General features: G+C 37.3%; 1 protein-coding gene across 1 annotated transcript in view; it reads left to right on the plus strand.

Moving 5' to 3' along the window:
• The window catches only part of STK26 (serine/threonine kinase 26), a 60,087-nt gene that overhangs the window by 14,567 nt on the left and 26,520 nt on the right, over positions 1-19,000 (plus strand). The gene's annotated exons all lie outside the window — the stretch shown is intronic.

The raw sequence follows: 19,000 nt of genomic DNA on the forward strand, positions 1-19,000 counted from the left end.
AGTTCTTAACCATCGCGCCACTCGGCCGGCCCTAAACTTTATTATTCTTGATGAAATTGACCTCACAGCAGTCATATTCTGTACAGGATACAGATCATGGGAAATGACTTTTAATGAAATTCAGTACCACTGTTAAGCTATTTTAGTGAATTAGAATTGAATTGGAAATTACATAGGATTATATTTATCAAGATTTTCAATTATCTGCTTAATTTCTTCCATGGAATAGGTTTACAGAGTACCACTACATCAAAGGAGCTGCTTTTGATAATTATAAACCGGTTTACCTGTTAGTAAATCAGAGGCTTGTGGGTACTATAAAAATGACTTCTAGTTAACAGAAACTTCTGATCATTATCTAAGCTCTTATTTTGAAGCTAAAATTGTTACCGGTACGCTATACTATTGATTCTAAGGTGATAGGGAATGGGGCATTACATTGGGTTTCAGCGACAAACAAAATCTTGTATCCAGAGAGCTGCTTTTTTTTTTTACCCCTCTCTTAAGAAAAAAAAAAATGGTAACTGTCACTGAAAGATCTTTTTTACTGTGTCACAGGCTTCCCAAAGGGCACATAAAATGAAAATGTGGGATTTGACTAGTTAAATAATGAATCAATTTCAAGGTTTTAGCATAGGTGACACCTCCATGGTCGTCTTTTTGGACTCTGATTTCTGGTAATAGCAAGTGAAAAAAACTATTACCGCTGTTGCTATGGATCTTCTATCTGCTGAGGTTCAGGCATCACTTTGGAGGCTGCAGTGTAAACCCTGCTTAGGGAAGGTAGAATTTCATGATACCAGAGGATTATTGCTGCCTCACGAGGAAACAGAAAATGTAGGTGAGGGAAAAGGTGTTGGACCCCGGAAGAAGAGAAAGACAGTATTTCCAAGGAAGGGGAAAAGTAGTTTTTTTGCTTTAAAGATTGAGAATTCTGTCTATTTTTTAGAATGGGAAATTTCTCTACTTTCTGCAGAAAAGAGAAAAAGCTAACAGGAAAGGAAATTGGGGAGGTAATAGTAATTCATTTCTTTCTTGTTGCTTATGACTCTGTGATAAAAGTTACATTTGCATAATTGATTTGTTATGGCAAGAAAATGTCTGTAAAGAGACTTTTTGGTTGGGAGAAAGCTTGTGAAAGATAATGGGGAAGAGCTGACGTCATAGGGATGGTGATTTCAGCTGCTTTTCTGTTTAAGATGTGCAATTTTGGTGGCGTGTGTACTGGGCCAATAAATTGTTTCTAGACACATGGAGTCATTTTGGGTGGCCTTTTTTCCTTTTGTAGGCAAAATGAACAATTTCCATTAAGAAGGAAAAGCGCCAAATTATCACTGGATTATACTTGGACTGTTATTTGGTAGGGGGGAGGTTAAAGAGAAGGAATCTTTCTATCAAATGACTAGACTTATTATTATTGTTGCTTTTCCAATAAGTTCTGGCCTTGAAATTCTCCCTCAGGAAATGATTAAAGCAGTTCTTTGGAGCATTGCAAGGCTGAGTAGCATCTCAGATTTACTTTAAAATAGGTTTCCTTAATGACTTTTTAGCACCACTTGATTTATGTCTTGGCTGAGAGAAGATTTCTAAGTAGTATGTAGTCCAGTTACTTTTTTCTTAGAATACTTATAGATACTAAATACTGTATTATTCTATTGTTGGCTTTTAACTTTCCAATAGTTTAAAAGGTATAAATGTCTTCATACTTTAAAAACAAACATTGTTGTCTGCCCAGGGATTGCAGCCCCTTCCCCACATTCCAGGATAGTGACAGCTCTCTCCTGTTGTCCATTCATATGTCTGGGTTCTTTGGGAGACTCAATCTGTATAACTCGAAGCATTTTAATGTGATTACTCTTGTGTGTATTTTTAATGACAAAGTGTCGTGCAGTTATAGTGTAAGTATGATCCTGATTGAAAGAACATTCACCGTTTTAGATGATTTTTAAAAACTCCTTTAAGTGAAAATATGATGTGTATATTGTGAAATAATATGGCTAAGTGGTTCCAGAGCTTGAGAATTTAATTTTTTTTCTGGTAGGACACTAAATTGTTTTCTGCTAACTACTAGAATGAAAAATGTAGTGTATTCTGTTCCTCTATACTGTGAAATAATGCCTGCTCAAATGTAAAGTGAGGAGATTGTATAGGTAACCCTTAATTAAGCTCTAAAATTAAGCTTCAGGAATTCTGCTCAGGTTATTATTTATAAAACATAAGGCATACATGACTATTTATATGTAAAAGTGATCAGGTACCCATTCCAAGCAAATTTTAACTTAGATGTAATTAATTTTCTACTGAGGCAATTAATGTATAATTACTTTTCTACTACATGTAATTAATTGTCTACTAAGAGGTAGTGAGACTATAATGTCAGGCTTATGCTTTTGACATAATGAAAGTTCCTTGAAATTTTGGATTTTAACTTCTCCCTGGTAAATATTTTTGAATGCCTGTATTTTTTGAAATAATAATGATCACCTTCCTCCAGTAGTACTCTTGGAGCTTTGTTAATTTAATACAACCTTTCTCAACCAGAGTTGTCATCGGAACCACAAAACAAAGAAAATGATTTGAGTTAATGTTTTCTCAAGTCTCCCAAGAAAGGCACAACTAAGACCATTCTAGATTCACTGGAAAGGAGTTTATTCATTACAAACAGTAGATTCCTTAGAGCTGCAATCAGCAAAGGGCCAAATCCTGTCTGCAGCCTGTTCCTAAAAGTATTTTTCATATTTTTAAAGAGTTGTTAAAAAAGAATATGTAACAGAGACTGCAGACTGTACCTGGTCCACAAAGCCCAAGACACTTACTACGTGGCTCTTTACAGAAGAATTTGGCAATCCCTGTCTTAGGTCATGGAACCTCATTGAGAATTGTTGATCTAAAGAAAGGAAGCTTCTTATAGTATTTTTTCTGAGGTGGGGAATGTAGTAAAATATTAGGAAAGATTTTTATTAAGGTAACTGACTTGTAGATTGGTTCTATTATTGTAATGCTTAGTTCAAGGAAAGTGTCCAGATTATAGAAAAGAGGTAGACATATTTTTGTTTGTTTTTTAGACATAAATTTTAATGGTTGAATTATATGAAAACTTGTATTGGTAACTATAATGAATGATAAGTTGTGTGTGTATGTAGATACATTTTAATATTGTTCTTAATTTCTAAAGCAAGAAAATAAAACTGGTTGAATTTTATTCAGGGATGTAAAGGAGGCCATTGATTGCTTTGATCACTATTTTAAATTAAAGGGCCATTTCTGTTAGAGAAGAAAGTGTCTAGAGAATGTTAATGTCAGATATAATCACATTTGTTTCCTCCCATCTTCACCTTATAATTAACGTCTCAAGTACCTTTTCAGCAGTGAGGAGAATAGCACTTAATCAAAAATATATTAAAAGAATTAGATCATAGCATATGAAATAATCAGACTCTACCAAATGCCACTTAACTACTTGATATAGTTGGGGAGATGCCATCAGCCATAAAACATATACGTATTGGTAAATCACAAAATTCGGAAAGGAGAAAAAGAGCAGCAGGCGTTATTTGTAATTATCTGCTGATTTCCTTCATCTCCATATTCAGTTAATCATAAAATTCTATCAGTGTTTTCCTCCTGGAAAATATTAGACATCACCCCTTGTTTTAAAAATCACGCTGGTCTGGACTTGGGCACTAAGTAGATTTAAGGCAATGTACAGACATGAAAGAGCTACTTGAAAGACAGACTTTATTTTTTCAGACTCATCTGATGAAGGCTTTCAGAGGCTCCCTACTAGCCCGACCAGAAATCCCTAGGAAAGATGAGTCAAGCCAGGCCACCGAGATGGTCAGGAAAGGCGTCACGGACTAGCTGAGCTGGCTTTGAGACTGGGTGGGAATAAGGGAAAGAAAGAAAGGGAATGAAATTAGCCAAAGCAAGAAAAGAAAGAGGGAGTTCTAAGGTTGTGTTTGTTGAAATGTTTATGGGTCCTTTTGGGGTGAGCAGTGAGGATTTGTTTGGTGAATGGTACTTTCTCTCTGGTTAGGGCTGTAAAATGATAGGGTACAGGTCAGTTCAAGTTGTAGATCACAGATGTTTTCAGGCAGCACACAGCTCAAAGCATTTTAATTACTTTGAATTGCTCATCAAGCTTATTTTGGCTATGGCAATTCAAGAACTAATTAAGGAACTTTGTCATTTGTCTTCATCCTGAGGTTACTTGTTTGTCATTGCCCTTCCCACCCCACCCCCAGCTAGAAATCACTCATTATAAAATAAAAAAATTCACGTAATTTATAAGGGTCATTTCTAGTTCTAAAATCCTATAACATTCTTAAACAAATTACATAGGTTGGGAGGGGATCAGATTTTTGCCTGTATTCACATTTGGTTCTAGATGTTGATTATCTTTATTGGAGAACTACAGATTTGTTGATTGTTAAATGAACAAGGACTATAAATTTCAACTAACAAAACATATTATCTTAGCCATAGTTTTGTGGGGAACATGTAGACAGCCTTTTGTTTATAAAGGCATTTCTTAAAAATTAAAAGATTCAACTCATGTTAGCAGATATTTCATAATTTCAGTAGCATTCCCCCCTTTATTTGAACATTAAGTTGTCATATGTGCTTTGATAACGTGAACAGATTTCAGCAATATCAGCACAGATCAATGGGGACAAAAACTGGTGAATCTGTACCTTTAGGGATAGGGATTAATATATTCACAAGTGCTATTGACAATGGAGTGTAGGGTAGGATGGAGATTGGTTTGATAAATTTCAGCTCAGGAAAAGTTGGTGAACTTTGAGAGGAGATTAATTTACGGCAAAAAAGAAGAGGAGTTCTCTAAGCTGGAATGCTTTGGGAAAATGGAAATATGAAAATATTTAGGGCTTTTTTTTCCCCAGACAAATTGGTACTCTGTGTGCAAGGAAAAAGGAATAACAATAATAAAACTGTCATCAGTGAGGATGTTAAAATTGAACCCCTGTTTTGTTAATTTAACAAATTTGTTAATGTAAGCTAATTTCTCATATATTTGGGTGCATCATGGTGCTGAGTACAGAGCTAACTTTTATGCTCAATGTAGTAGTTCTTCTTAGCTTAGGTTTTTAGGTACAACTATTACATGTACACATCCCATGTTACTTGATTTCTGAGTGTATTCTTAGTATTTATTAATGCACTGCTCCAAATCTTTTTTTTTTTTAAGATTTTTATTGGGGAATGGGAAGGAGAACAGACAAGTTGCTGTCGTTTTGTTCTTCAGTCTAGCTGTTGAGGACGTTGCTTCACTGGCCCAAGTTGGCACCATCATTGCTCTCTTCCTGGGCGAGGCAGATAAGTCGCTGGCTTCTGGATGGCCGTTCACTGCGGCTGCTAGCTACACACGGTAGCCCATGGCAACCCACTGCAGCAGAGGCTGTAGCCTATGCCTTCGCCGGCGACTCACAGCAGCACAGCTCCAAGTTGAGCTGTTGTTCAGCATCTTAGCTGTAGAGGGCAGTGTCACTGGCCCTCATATGTGGGATCCGAACCGGGGCCCTCTGGCATCCCAAGCCAGTTCTTAACCATCGCGCCACTCGGCCGGCCCCAAATCTTTTAAAGAAGTAGATAAGTCACAAAAATAACAATAATCATTATTACTTTAGCCTTGCACCCATACACATGCATAAACACTCATTCTGAAGATATTTTTCACTTTTGGGAAATGAAAAGTAGATTGTTGAAAATATTAGAGATCATTCTTTTAGAATATTCTATAATCTCCTCTCTGCTCCGTTCTTAGTGTTTGCAGAGATTAAAACTGTTTGCTATTGACACCATCGTGCCATCAGTATCATTTTCTTGGGATTATAGGATGTTAAAGCCAGCAGGACCCAAGAGATAATTTTCCTTTGTCCTAAGATTCCATTGGGTAACTCCTTGCAAATACTATTTCATTAAATTCGTTCAAAGTATAGATTTGATTAAAGAGGAAAAAGTTATAGGGAAATTATACTGCAGCCACTTTCTCATTAAGAATGAAAAGGTGAATCTATGTAAAATTCCACTTTTTCAATGTGTTAATTTTCTGAAAGAACTCATGGTGTTAATAATTCAGTGCTGTGCTTACAAGCTTCAAACCTATTGATTTTAATTGGAGTTCCACATCTGGAAGGAAGATAGGCAATGAGAAAATCAATTTTGTTTTAATCCAATGCATTTTAATAAGTGTGCTAAAGATTCACCATAACATTATCCATGATAGTTCGATATTTGCTGTAAGGGACCTCTGTTTTAGATTCTCTCCAAAGGTATTTACTTCTGAAAGTACTAGACTGACATCGTCTTATTTTACGTCCAGTTTGGATAGCATAAAATGAAGCTCTCAATGTCCATAATGTTAAAGTGCCCTGTATGGGTTTGATTAAATAATGGCCTGAATAAATTAGGATACTTGTTTTATCATTTATGTATTAGTAGAATCTTTGTCTTCCTTTCATAGTATGCCTTGTCCCCCTTTCCAAATAAATATTTTATAGTTAGGGCTTGTTATCAATCCCAGGCCATATTTATGTGATATCCTGTCTAGTCAGTAATAATCCCTTTAATTTTAACATTAATGCTTATGTTTAAATGTGTTCCTGATTGAATTGTGTATTTCTCTGTGTTTAGCTCAACTAAATTGAAAAGTACAGTAGAGTGATACACAGACTGTGGCTCTTCAAGGCTTCTAATCTTTGCATGCGAGTATGAAATCATCCTAGACTCTCCAGGACATAGAGTAGTCATGTGGTTCTGGTTAATAGTGATTGCAAATATGCTCCCCAAATCAGATTTGCATATAGCACTGATATGCATCTCTGTGTATGGCTGATACCAACTCTCCTTTGGGTATAGCTCCATATTACTTCAAGACCTGCTGTTTTGCACACTAAGGAGCTCTTCCGTAGAAAAAGAACCCTCAAAGTTGTCACTTTGGAAAGTTTTTATTATGTCAATCACATGTGAGAAAAAGGATTGACTTAGAATGTCATACCTATTTTAATATCATTCAGTTTATTGAATGTAATCCCCCCTGCACCAAAAGTAAAAAATCAAATAGCAAATGAAAGGACAACCTCATGTCAAAGATTTCATCTTAGGAGGGCCCCCAGGTAAACACTGTACAAACATCCAAGACCCACAGTATACAAAGCACTATACTGGGTGCTGTGAGGGTACGTGGTGCTTAGGGAGACAGAGCCCCATCCTTAATGAGCTTACTCACTAGAAAATAGAAAGGCCATGGCAATTAAAAAATGCAAAGATAATAACATATTTGCTGCAATAGAAGCTCAAGCAAAGGGCTGTGGGAGGGCATAAGATGAAGCAATTGATTCTGTTTGGGTGATCAATTTCCCCTGAGGCATTGGAAAGGTGTTTTTTGTTTTGTTTTGTTTTTTAATTAGGGATGAAGGATTTTGTCAATGGAGAAAATGGTATGACTCAAAGGCTCAAAAGTAAGAACGTAGAATTGTTCCCCAACGGAGAATTTCAATTAAGCTTGTATGTCTAAGTTACTACTCATTGAAGCATTGGATTTAGATACAGTAAGACATCCCTGAAATTTTCCCTTTGGGCCCTTAGTTTTATTGGATGTTCTAGTTCTGTATGTGGGCAAGTATAAACTAGGCTACTTTCTGAATGGATTTACTTTACATTGGAAGAGAGGAAGACTAATAGAACGTGTATGAGCTGAACTCTGGCTCCCCTTGATTTCCTTAGAGCAGTCACACATACATAATGGCCAGTGTACGGGGTAAGAGGTCAGTCTGAACAGTAACTCCCTCTTTTACTCTATCCATCCTTGGCTTCTGAGCCTGCTTCATTATATTACCCAAGAGTTGGGACTTGAATGCAGTCTACTAGTGATTCTGAATCTCTTAATTGCAAAATGGGTAGTACATACTTTTCACTTGAGCCATTGTATACCACTGTAGAATTGGCCATGTGACCACTGCCAGTTCATCCTTTACCTTAATGATTGCTTCCAGACTAGAATTAGCAATGGCTAGTGATGCAAGCAGGGGAACAAAGGGAATGGGCTTCTAATACTTCACAAATCCACAGTGTGAGTACCCCAAGGGATTTAGAGATTATTGAGCCTGCCTCTCTCCCTCTTTATACAAATGGTGAAGGGGACATTTAATTGCTGATTTGTTATAATTTCTGGGATAAGCAAAACTAAGCCAATTTTTGTGACCTCTCTGCTCTCTTTATCTCTGTAATATTTATAAGGAACCAGACCTCGTTTTTCCTTTGGAATGGTTGTAAGGTCAGAGAGAAATGAGTTAAATGATGCAGTGGAATTTGCATCCAGTATTTATTGTGATGATAGCCTTGATTTTTGGTTTATTAAGAGAAGGATGTGATTGTTTGAAGGATATTTCCCTCCCCTTACCCATGCATATAATTAGAGCTTTAAGGGAACTTCAGATTCCAAAGAGTTACTTAAAAAGACAAAATTAGTTATTTCCTTTCATTTAAGAGGTCTTAGATCCAAAGATGATTTACCTTGCTGAACAAAATAATCTGATATTTCTACTCTCAGTTAAAATAATGGGAACTTAAAGATCTATCTGGGAAATGGAGCTAATAAAAGTGCTGTCTGTTATGACTTGGTTTCCTGTGTTAGGAGTTCTAAGGTGGGGGACGTTATGGATAAGTTCCCTGTTATCCTGTCTGTATTTCATTTTTCTTTAGAAAAATGTGGTATGTGGTTAAGGGAAAATAGAATTAAATAAATGTTTCATTCTTCTTTACCAGTTGTAAAGTGAACTGTCTTACAAATGTATTTAAAGAAATGCATTCTTCACATCACAGAATGTGTCCCACTCACTTCATTGTTCTTTCCTCTGATCTGAGCTTGGGTATAAAGAAGAACGCAAGTTAGGAGGCAGAGGAAGCTCTTCTCTTCTACTGTCTTGAGTTGGAGGAATTAAGTGAAGGAATATTATCAGTTATTCTGTTGTTCTTAAAGATGAAGTAGACTCCAAGCTATTAATTAGAAGAAACTCCTCAAACTGTTATGTTATTCATGCAGCTATGTAAAAACCTTTTGTAATAATTTTAATGAAGTTATCCTTTACTAAAATACCGGGGGTGCCAAAAAAACATATGCATGACTTGTATTCATCTTTTGTTATCTGTATATATTATTACAATTTTAATACAGTTTTTTTCCTTCCTTAAAATGTGTATACATTTTTCGGCACCCTCTGTATTTGCATTCTAAGCATTTTTGCTAATGAAGTGCATTTAAAAATAGGAATAATATAATAAAGAGAAGATGAAAAAGTACTTATAAATTTAATTTTACTTCTGCCTTATAAACACATTTTTGTTGTTGCTATGCACAGTATTGCTGAAAGTTTAAATTGTTCCCTTAAGAGAACAAAATAATGCTGTGTGTGATGACCTTTGACTTTATGCTTTGCCATTAAGACCGGAGCTACCTTGCTGCTACTTCATCCATCTCAAAATTGCCTTTTAAGCAAGTGAGTAAAGACAGGGACTCAACTGTGATTTGATAAAATGCTGTCTGATGACCAGAAGGAACCCCACAGTTGTTGTGACACTGTTTTGACTCTCATTTATTTCACTGCATACACATAAAATCAGGCAATTTGACTTCTACTTTATGTTGCAAAAGCAAGTTTATAGTAAGTAACCTTTGAGAGAGATGTAAAAATGTGAGTATGCCATAAAAATAGGTAAACTAAGAACATCTTCTTTATGTGTTTAGTTCTTGTAAACATGCAAATACAAAAATACAAACTCAAACTGACTACCTAAAGAAATTTGACCGCAAGTCCAATTATTCATGTTTAATTTTGAAACATATACAGACATACTTAGTTTTTTTGTTGTTGTTTTTTTAAGATTTTTTTAATTGGGGAATTGGGGGATGGGAACAGCACTGGGGAATTGGGGAACAGACAAGTTGCTGTCGTCTTGTTCTTCAGTCTAGTTGTGTAGGACATTGCTTCACTGGCCCAAGTTGGCACCATCATTGCGCTCTTCCCGGGAGAGGCAGATCAGTCGCCGGCTTCTGGCCGGCCGCTCACTGCGGCTGCTGGCCGCTCATGCTGGCTGCTGGCTACACACAGTAGCCAATGGCAACCCACTGCCACAGGGGCCGCAGCTTACGCCAACGCTGGCAACTCACGGCAACCCAGCTCCAGGTTGAGCTGTTGTTCAGCATCTTAGCTGTGGGGGGCAGTGTCACTGGCCCTCATATGTGGGATCCAAACCAGGGCCCTCTGGTGTCCCAAGCCAGTTCTTAACCATCGCGCCACTCGGCCGGCCCCATACTTAGTTTTTATCTTAGGTCTTATGCTGTTGTACGCAAAATATAGTGAAGCTACATATTTTACTTCAGAAATATAAACCACAGAGGTCTCTGAAGAATTCCATATTTTATCAGATACTTGTGATATGAATCTGAGGTTGTACAAAGTAGAGAAATATTCTTCTAAAGGCAAATTTTTCAAAAGTTTAGAATAATTTATAAGGAGTTTTATCCTCATTATTAAAGCAATCTGAGTATTCACATGGTCATTTGAACAATTGTATTCCAACATAAAACCTGCCACAAAAAATACTATTTTTATTCTTGGAAATTTTCATCAATTTAAGGGTCTATTTTTATTAACAGAACTGAAAATCCTAGTGTTAAGGGTGACTGAAGTCTACAATAAATCAGTGATAAAGCTGGAATTAGAGCTGTTGGCTTCCGGACATTGCATCCTATGAGAATCATGGTGTGGAATACTGTCACTACCTTGCCTCCCACATCCTAAAGGCTAGCACATTCCAGTCTAGTTATTGACGTGGGAAAAAATGGGCTGAGTATAGTGACCTTCCTAAAAAGTCAAGATTACATACAGCTCACTTCTCTGTAAGATTGTAATATGAACTATTTGGTAATTGTGCATATATGCAAGGATTAGTCAGCTGCAGAGTGGTTCAGTAATTGTAAGTAATATCATTTGATGATTAGGAAAGTCCTATTTTAAGTTCAAATTCTTTTAAGTTTAAATTTTTTAAAGTTCTTTAAAAGTAGGGCTATTACTAAGAAGACATTGGGCAGTCGTATGATCTGTTCATGATGGGAATAATTTTGGTTTTATAGCAAAAGAATCTAGTTTAAGTAATAAATTAATCCAAGCTGTAGTGAAAGAAGCTTAGACTTAAAAATTTGGGAGTCCTGGGTTCAAGTTTGAGCTTTGCCTCTAATGATGAACTACCTTATATCCTTGCAAATTTATAACCTCTCTAGACTACAGTTATTTTCCCTATAAAAATGGATTTTGGATCAGATGTTTGCAAAGTTCCTGTTCATCTCAAAGATTCTATAATTCTTTAATTCCAGAGTTTCTTTTTCCCTTAGTAACCTCCCCCTACCTCTACCATTATTTTGACATGAATAGTCTTAAATTTCATAGCTTCCATTAGGTGGTATTACCCTAGGACACAGCACGCATTCAATAAATGCTTGTTGCTGATGGTGGTGATAAGGAGATGGATCAAATGACCTATACATTTCCTTCCAGCACTAAAAAGCCTGTACTGTTATAGTTCTATCCAGGGAGAAATCAGTTGTGCCTGGATCACATATAGCACTTTAAAAAGGTACTGTCCTGTGATCTTGAATGCAGGCAGTGCTAAGAGGTGTATGACTGTTGATTTTAATCTTTAATTTTCTTCTGGCAGTATTTTGATTAGGAAGCACTCAACAGACTTATAAGGCAATACGTTCATAGGGCAATTGAAAAATCTTAACATAGGCAATCATAATAGAACTAATTGAATTTGAGGCTCATGGAATCACCAGAGAATGACTTTTATTTACATGTATTCTACTTGTTAACTGACAGGTGATAGTATAGACATGGAAGTAATCCAGAAAAGCATTTCCTCTGTAGCTTGGGAGAACTAATCTGAGCAATTTAAATACTAGGTAGCTAACTGGGTGTATCTCTAGTTTTTAGTACATTGTTAGCTAAAATTTCTAGTTACTCTCTGTGATTGTCAGGGCACCCTGAGTTCACTGCAGGCCCCTCCCCGTGTTAGCACTTGAGAATTTGGAGGGAGTAAGAGGTGTTCCTTTCTAAGCCTTGATATCATTAGCACATTTTTGCTCATTATTTCCTGTATACCTCTCCTCTTCAGTGAGTCACTGATAGGCCTATACACAGATCAGTCTTTGTAAAAGTGTGAAGGGTGTCTTTTTGGGGGTGGGGGTGGGGGGTGGAAAGTTTAAACTGTACTTTGTTACTATAACATTGTCTTTTTCTTTTAACTGATCAACCGAATGCATGCAAAAACTTCTCTCCTGAATGGAACTGCTTCCTCAGCCCCTTGGATATCAAAAAGTAAATTATAAAGGTCAATTTGTAGTTCTCTTCTCCTTTGTAGCATTTCTAAGCAGGTGTGTGTGACACATGCCACAGAGGTAGGAAAGACCATCGTTAATAAATTATCTTCTTCATTGCAGAGAATTTCTGAACTTAAAACTAACAAAACACTAAACCATGCCTTTGATGAGTCTCCAAAGACCAAAGATCCATCTCCTCCTATTTGAAGAATTAGGCCCTTGGAGTACCCTAGCCTCTGTAGGACACTTGATAATGAGATCTACCAGGGCTCGGGACAACTGCACTAAAAAAGCCTTCCAGCACTTTCATTTGCCGATTGCTTGGACCACCCAGTCTCGCTGGCAGAGGGAGGCCGTGATTGTTCTGTTTCACCCACAAGGACATGCAGCAGTTGTGGAAGGAATGGTTACATTTTCCCCAGACCACAACTCAATCCTTTTGTTTGTTTTCAGTTTGACATCTAAGACAGGCATCCATCACCTGGACCCTGCAGATGGCACACGTATCGCACTCCACATCCCAGCTCCACATAGCCATGTACGCAAGTGTCTTATAGCCCAGAGCATTCGTAGAATGGGTTTTATTAAGTTAGGGAGGCAAGTGTAAAACCTAGTTTGAGCTCAGCCTTGCTCAGCTTGGCTCTTAGTTTTTCAAGGTTCTTTCAGAACACCTGAGCTCAACCCTTCTTGGTCAAATCCTCTGAGAAATCTACATCTCTTCCCTAAATCAATTATGTTTGCACTCTCAGCTCCAGACTAGAGGTCTGACTTAGCTACCTCAAGGAAACTAGATTTGTTACCGTATTTCCCCATGTATAAAACACACCCTTTTCCGAAAATTTTGGGGTCTAAAAACTGGGTGCGTCTTATACAGTGGTTGTAGGTGGTTTTTTTTTACTTGCATTTCCTGCTTTTTTCGTGCTTGTTTTTGCGCTCCTACAACCACTGTATAAGATGCACCCAGTTTTTAGACCCCACATTTTTCGGAAAAGGGTGCATCTTATACATGGGGAAATATGGTACCTTTGGTTCTTTTCAACCTTTGGGTCTCTGGGTTTCCATTCTGCTAGAACCCCAAGACAAATTCTAATTGTCTACAATTTTCTTGTTTCTCTTGATCACCTATTCTTAATGCCTCCTGATGGGGTTCAGGACAGGCTACCTAAAAATATGGCACCTTGGCATTGGATGTTTTAAGCTGAAGGAGTTTGAGAAGACTGCAGAAGCAGGACATTCAGTCACTCTGCCTTCCCCCCATTGCTCTTCTCCCCTGAAGCAGGTCATAAGACCCTCATATGAGAGTTACTCTCCCTATACCAGAAGAAAAGGAATACCCTTATCTCCAAAGACAAGGGGGCACCAAGAAGCGTCTGAACAAGCGGGCCTTGCTAAGTTTCCCCTAGTTTATGACTCCTAGCTCACATCTTCCCACAACTTTCCAGTCTTCATAAAAACACACAGGTTTAACCATTTTTTTGAGCCTTTAATTCCTTATGGAGGCTCTGTTGTCATGTTAAACGTATTAAATAAATTTGTTTTTCTTCTGTTCATCTGTCTTTGTCAGTTTAATTTGCAGACCCAGCTAGGGACCCTAAGAGGGTCAAGGAAAGCTTTCTCCTTCCCTAAACCCCCCCTCCACAATTTATACCCGTTTTCTACTAGCTACCTAGAACTAAACTTTTACTCTTTGTCAATGTTGACCGTTACCTCAAAACTATCATCAATTAAATCTTAACCAATTTTATACCATATTATTACATAGACTATCTTGGGTAAAAGAATTTCAAGAATAGATATACAAAGTGTATGGGATACATTGTATATGTTTTCGTAAATATTGTTTCTAGTCTTATTTGAGGGTGGGTACTAATTTTAGACATGTGTCCTTAGAAGAAGTATTGAAGACTTAATTTTTAAAATACAGGTATATAAATACCAAGGTGCTCTTGGTTTTATTTTAATCTCCAAGTTGTCCTCTTAGTGTACAGAGTTAGACATCCACAGGCTTGCCTGGGGAAAACAATGGTAATGAGTTCCATATAATCAAGGATACAAATTCAAGATCTGTCTGCTCAGTGGTTCCCAAATGCCTATCTTAAAACCGTTGCTAAAATGATGTAGAAAATAGTGCAGAGTACTTGTTTAAAAATACTGATTGCTGTGCCCCAATCATAGAGGGTCTGAATCAGTAGCTTTGGAATGAGGTCTAGGTGTTGCATTTTAAAAGTTGTACTAGGGATTCTCATGTGCAGCCAGAACAGGAGAGCCTTCAAAAGTTCCCTCAGCCCTCTGATTCTGTGACTTAAGTATGGAAGAAGTCTTCTTCCTTCTCTCCCTGGCTTTACACAGGAGACAAGCAAAATGATCATTTTACAGTCTTCCCTGTTGGACTTCCTAAGAGTATTTCCATACCAAAAGGTTGTTGTCATCCTTGTTGTTGTTTTAATAGTAATGATACCTTCTGTCTAAGATTTAAGTTTCTAACAATGTACTTATAGCTGAAGAGTCCAAATTCAAGCAAAGGACAGGTAAAGACTATTAAGGAATAAGTGAATGTTTTGAGGTGGATCTGTGAGCTTTTCATTATCACAGACCCGTTTTTGTGGGGCATATATAAATTGTCTACCATTCATCATAAGCCAATATGACGTTAATTTAGCTGTTCCTCCATGTGCTGCTGCAGAACTTAGAGATCCTTCCTGGGCTATGGCTTTGAGAAGGCAATCCAAGTACAGATACAGTAATAAATTGCAATTTTGCAGTAGAGGTAGAAAAATTTGGAAATTTTAATATTCTTTTAAAATTATTTATTTTTTCAGTTACAGTTGACATTCAATATTATTTTATATTAGTTTCAGATGTAGAGAATAGTGGTTAGACATTTATATAGTTTATGCAGTGATCCCCCCGACTCGCCTAGAGAGGGAGGCTGACTTGACTTGATTTTCTCAGAGGCTCTGAAGTGGGTGATGTGAATGATTGGGCAAATCAACTTTATATAGGTGGTTTTTAAATTGCGTGACTTGGGATGTTTACCGTTTATTTACTTGACTTTTGCCCGTGCATCAAAAACAGAAAGGGAATCTGTCTCTTTTTTTCTAATTTTTTTGGAATCTGTCTTAATACTGACTCAGGATACTCTGGTGCAAACGGCTGGTGAGATGGTGAAGGGGGAGTTAGAATTTAGGTGTTATCTATCCAAAATTCAGGAATTGGCAAATAGGACAGGGATCTCTATCTTCAGATAGTAAGGGAAGTGAGGTTATACCAGTGAAAACTTGTTTTCATGATCCCTTCCACTCTCAAAGTTGGGGTTTTGCATGAGAAGTCTTATCCCAAAATAAAAGAGTGGGAAGTACAAACATTGTGTAAATGATGCATCTTTCTCTTTTTCTTTCTCCAGCTTGGTATTCCTTGATTTAAAATCTTAACCTATACTGATGAGTTAGGATTCACATCACAGCTGCTTTAAAATGCAAAATGTGACTTGATTTTTAAATCTTTGATTTACATACTTTCAGGAACCCATTGATTATAGAAAGCAAGAACAGCTGTGTTCTCCCTGGGGTTGATTGTTTCAATCAAATCCTTTTAAAACATGAATTAGAAAGATTAGGATTTAATCTTTGTTTCTTACAACAAAAAATTCTTCTTACAAAGTTAATGAATACGCTTCCTGGTTGAGAGTGTATCAGAAAGTACATACTATATATTTTTTAATCAATGGCTTATTTACAACTTTTAGATTTGTTTTGTAGTTAGATCAGAAGAATTGAAAGATTTGTTCTTTTTATTTTTCCAAACCCACTGTATTTAGGAAGTTATAAGGAAGTGAACCTATCACCAAGCTATTTGACAAGTACTTTTGCCACGAGATACTAGAAAGGCAAGAACCATCACCAAAAGTAGGAAGAGAGGTATCGTGTAGGTTAGCTATTATATAATAGTGATCACAATGAAGTACAATGTCTTGGTAAAGAAAGAATATACCAAGAAAATCAATAATGGTACTCAAGTTTTGGAGAACATATTATAACAAAATGTGAGCATTAAAAATGCATTTGAGGGCCGGCCAACTGGCGTGATGGTTAAGAGCTGGCTTGGGACGCCAGAGGGCCCCGGTTCGGATCCCACATATGAGGGCCAGTGACACTGCCCTCCACAGCTAAGATGCTGAACAACAGCTCAACCTGGAGCTGGGCTGCCGTGAGTCACCGGCAACGGCATAGGCTGCAGCCCCTGTGGCAGTGGGTTGCCATGGGCTACTGTGTGTACCCAGCAGCCAGTGTGAGCGGCCAGCAGCCGCAGTGAGCGGCCATCCAGAAGGTGGCAACTGATCTGCCTCACCCGGAAAGAGCGCAATGATGATGCCAACTTGGGCCAGTGAAGCAACGTCCTCCACAACTAGACTGAAGAACAAACTGACAGCAACTTGTCTGTTCCCCTTCCCCCAATTCCCCAGCACTGTTCCCATCCCCCCAATTCCCCAATAAAAATCTTTTAAAAAAATGCATTTGAGACTTACAAATCTAAATTATTTTTAAAAGCCTGTATGGGAAGCTCAAAATATATTTGTTTCATTTGGTTGCTGGAGGTGGATTGGGATAGCAAGTAGCTTGCAATATCAAAGAGAGTACTATATACATAGAAAGTGCATCTTTTAGAAATGGAAAAAAAACCAACCAAGGAGAATGGAGAAGCTTGTAAATTAAGCAGGTCATGTGCAAGCAGTATTTAAGCTGGTGGGGAAAAAAAGTTTGTGAAAAAAATTTAAAAGCAATCATAATTTTTAAAAAGATTTTTATTAAAATATAGCTAACATACAATATTATATTAGTTTTAGGTGTACAGCATAGTTATTCAACATTTATATACCTAAAGAAGTGATCACCATGATAAGTCCAGCAACCGTTTGACACTGTACACTGCTATTACAATATTACTGACTATATTCCCTATGCTGTATGTTATATCCCCATGGCTTACTTGTTTTATACCTAGACATTTTGAACCTCTTATTCCACTTCACCTTTCCCCTCTCTTTTATAAAATTTTCTTTTTTTTTTTTTTAAAGATTTTATTGGGGAATCGGGGGAAGGGGAACAGACAAGTTGCTGTTGTTTTGTTCTTCAGTCTAGTTGTGGAGGATGTCACTTCACTGGCCCAAGCTGGCACCATCATTGCGCTCTTCCCGGGTGAGGCAGATCAGTCGCTGGCTTCTGGATGGCTGCTCACAGCGGCTGCTGGCTGCTCACGCTGGCTGCCGGCTACACCTGGTAGCTTATGGCAGCCCACTGCAGCAGGGGACTGCAGCCAATGCCGTTGCTGGCGACCCACGGCAGCCCAGCTCCAGGTTGAGCTGTTATTCAGCATCTTAGCTGTAGAGGGCAGTGTCACTGGCCCTCATATGTGGGATCCAAACCGGGGCCCTCTGGTATCCCAAGCCAGTTCTTAACCAATGTGCCACTCAGCCGGCCCTAAAATTTTCAATTACAGTTGATATTCAATATTATTTTATATTAGTTTCAAGTGTACAGCATAGTGGTTACACATTTATATAATTTAAGAAGTGATCCCCCTGACTAGTCTAGTACCCCCACCTAGCACAATGCATAGTTATTACCATATTATTGACTATATTCCTTGTGTTTACTGGAGTAGTAGTGGATCATTTTGGTGATGATGGTGCAAAGAACTTGATGAGAGAAAAATAATCAGCTTTAATGATCTCTTTGTCTAATAAAAGAAGACATAAGTGAACACGCTAACTCTACAATTGTCTCCTGAAATTAATGACTAGGTAAAATTGTAGTACATGAGCAGACAATCTAGGTTCAACCAACAAATTAAATATAGACAGCTCACAGAACCTAGATAACATTCTCTTATATTTGAAGGAACTCAAAGTAAAGTTTTAGGTATAGACTCATAAAGCACTTAAATATAAATTAATAATGTGTCTTTTGGTGAGGTTTGGAAATCTTGTCTTTCTACTTGGTTAGAAGTATATATTCAGCAATATGAGTTTAGTTAAGCACATAAATGTCTTGTGGGAATAGAATTTTAACTAAGAATTGTATATGATAAGATAAAGGATATTTGTGAATCAGGAAAGGACAGTGAATTTATAAATCTAAGTCACACCTATACATTTGTAAACCTAAAAACCTATGCTTGACTAGAGATTTTATTGTAGCAAAATGTCACTTATTCTGGATTCCCACTGTGAAATAAATTGTGAAAATTCAACATATTACCATTTCCTCATGAGTACTAGCAATTATGATAAAGGCATATAATCTTATTTCAGCCATTGATGAGAACATTGCATATGGATAAGATCGCAAATAAAGAGAAAAAAAGACTCATAGATTCTTGAGTCTTTTGTGTTCTGTGTTGTTTACATGGTGGTTTAAAAGAATAGGTGGGGTGATCAGGATGTCCAACTTAGAGAGAGAAAAAGAGAGTTAAAAGGTAATATATTACTGGTGGATGATAGAATTTTTAATGATTCACCTACCTGTAGTTTAGGTTGGTATTCTCTCACTATCACTACCATAGCTTTAATGTACAAGCTGTGTATGACTAGCTGCTTTATTC

This window comes from Hipposideros armiger, unplaced genomic scaffold, assembly GCF_001890085.2.
Source record: "Hipposideros armiger isolate ML-2016 unplaced genomic scaffold, ASM189008v1 scaffold_210, whole genome shotgun sequence".
Taxonomy (NCBI): Eukaryota; Metazoa; Chordata; class Mammalia; order Chiroptera; family Hipposideridae; genus Hipposideros; species Hipposideros armiger.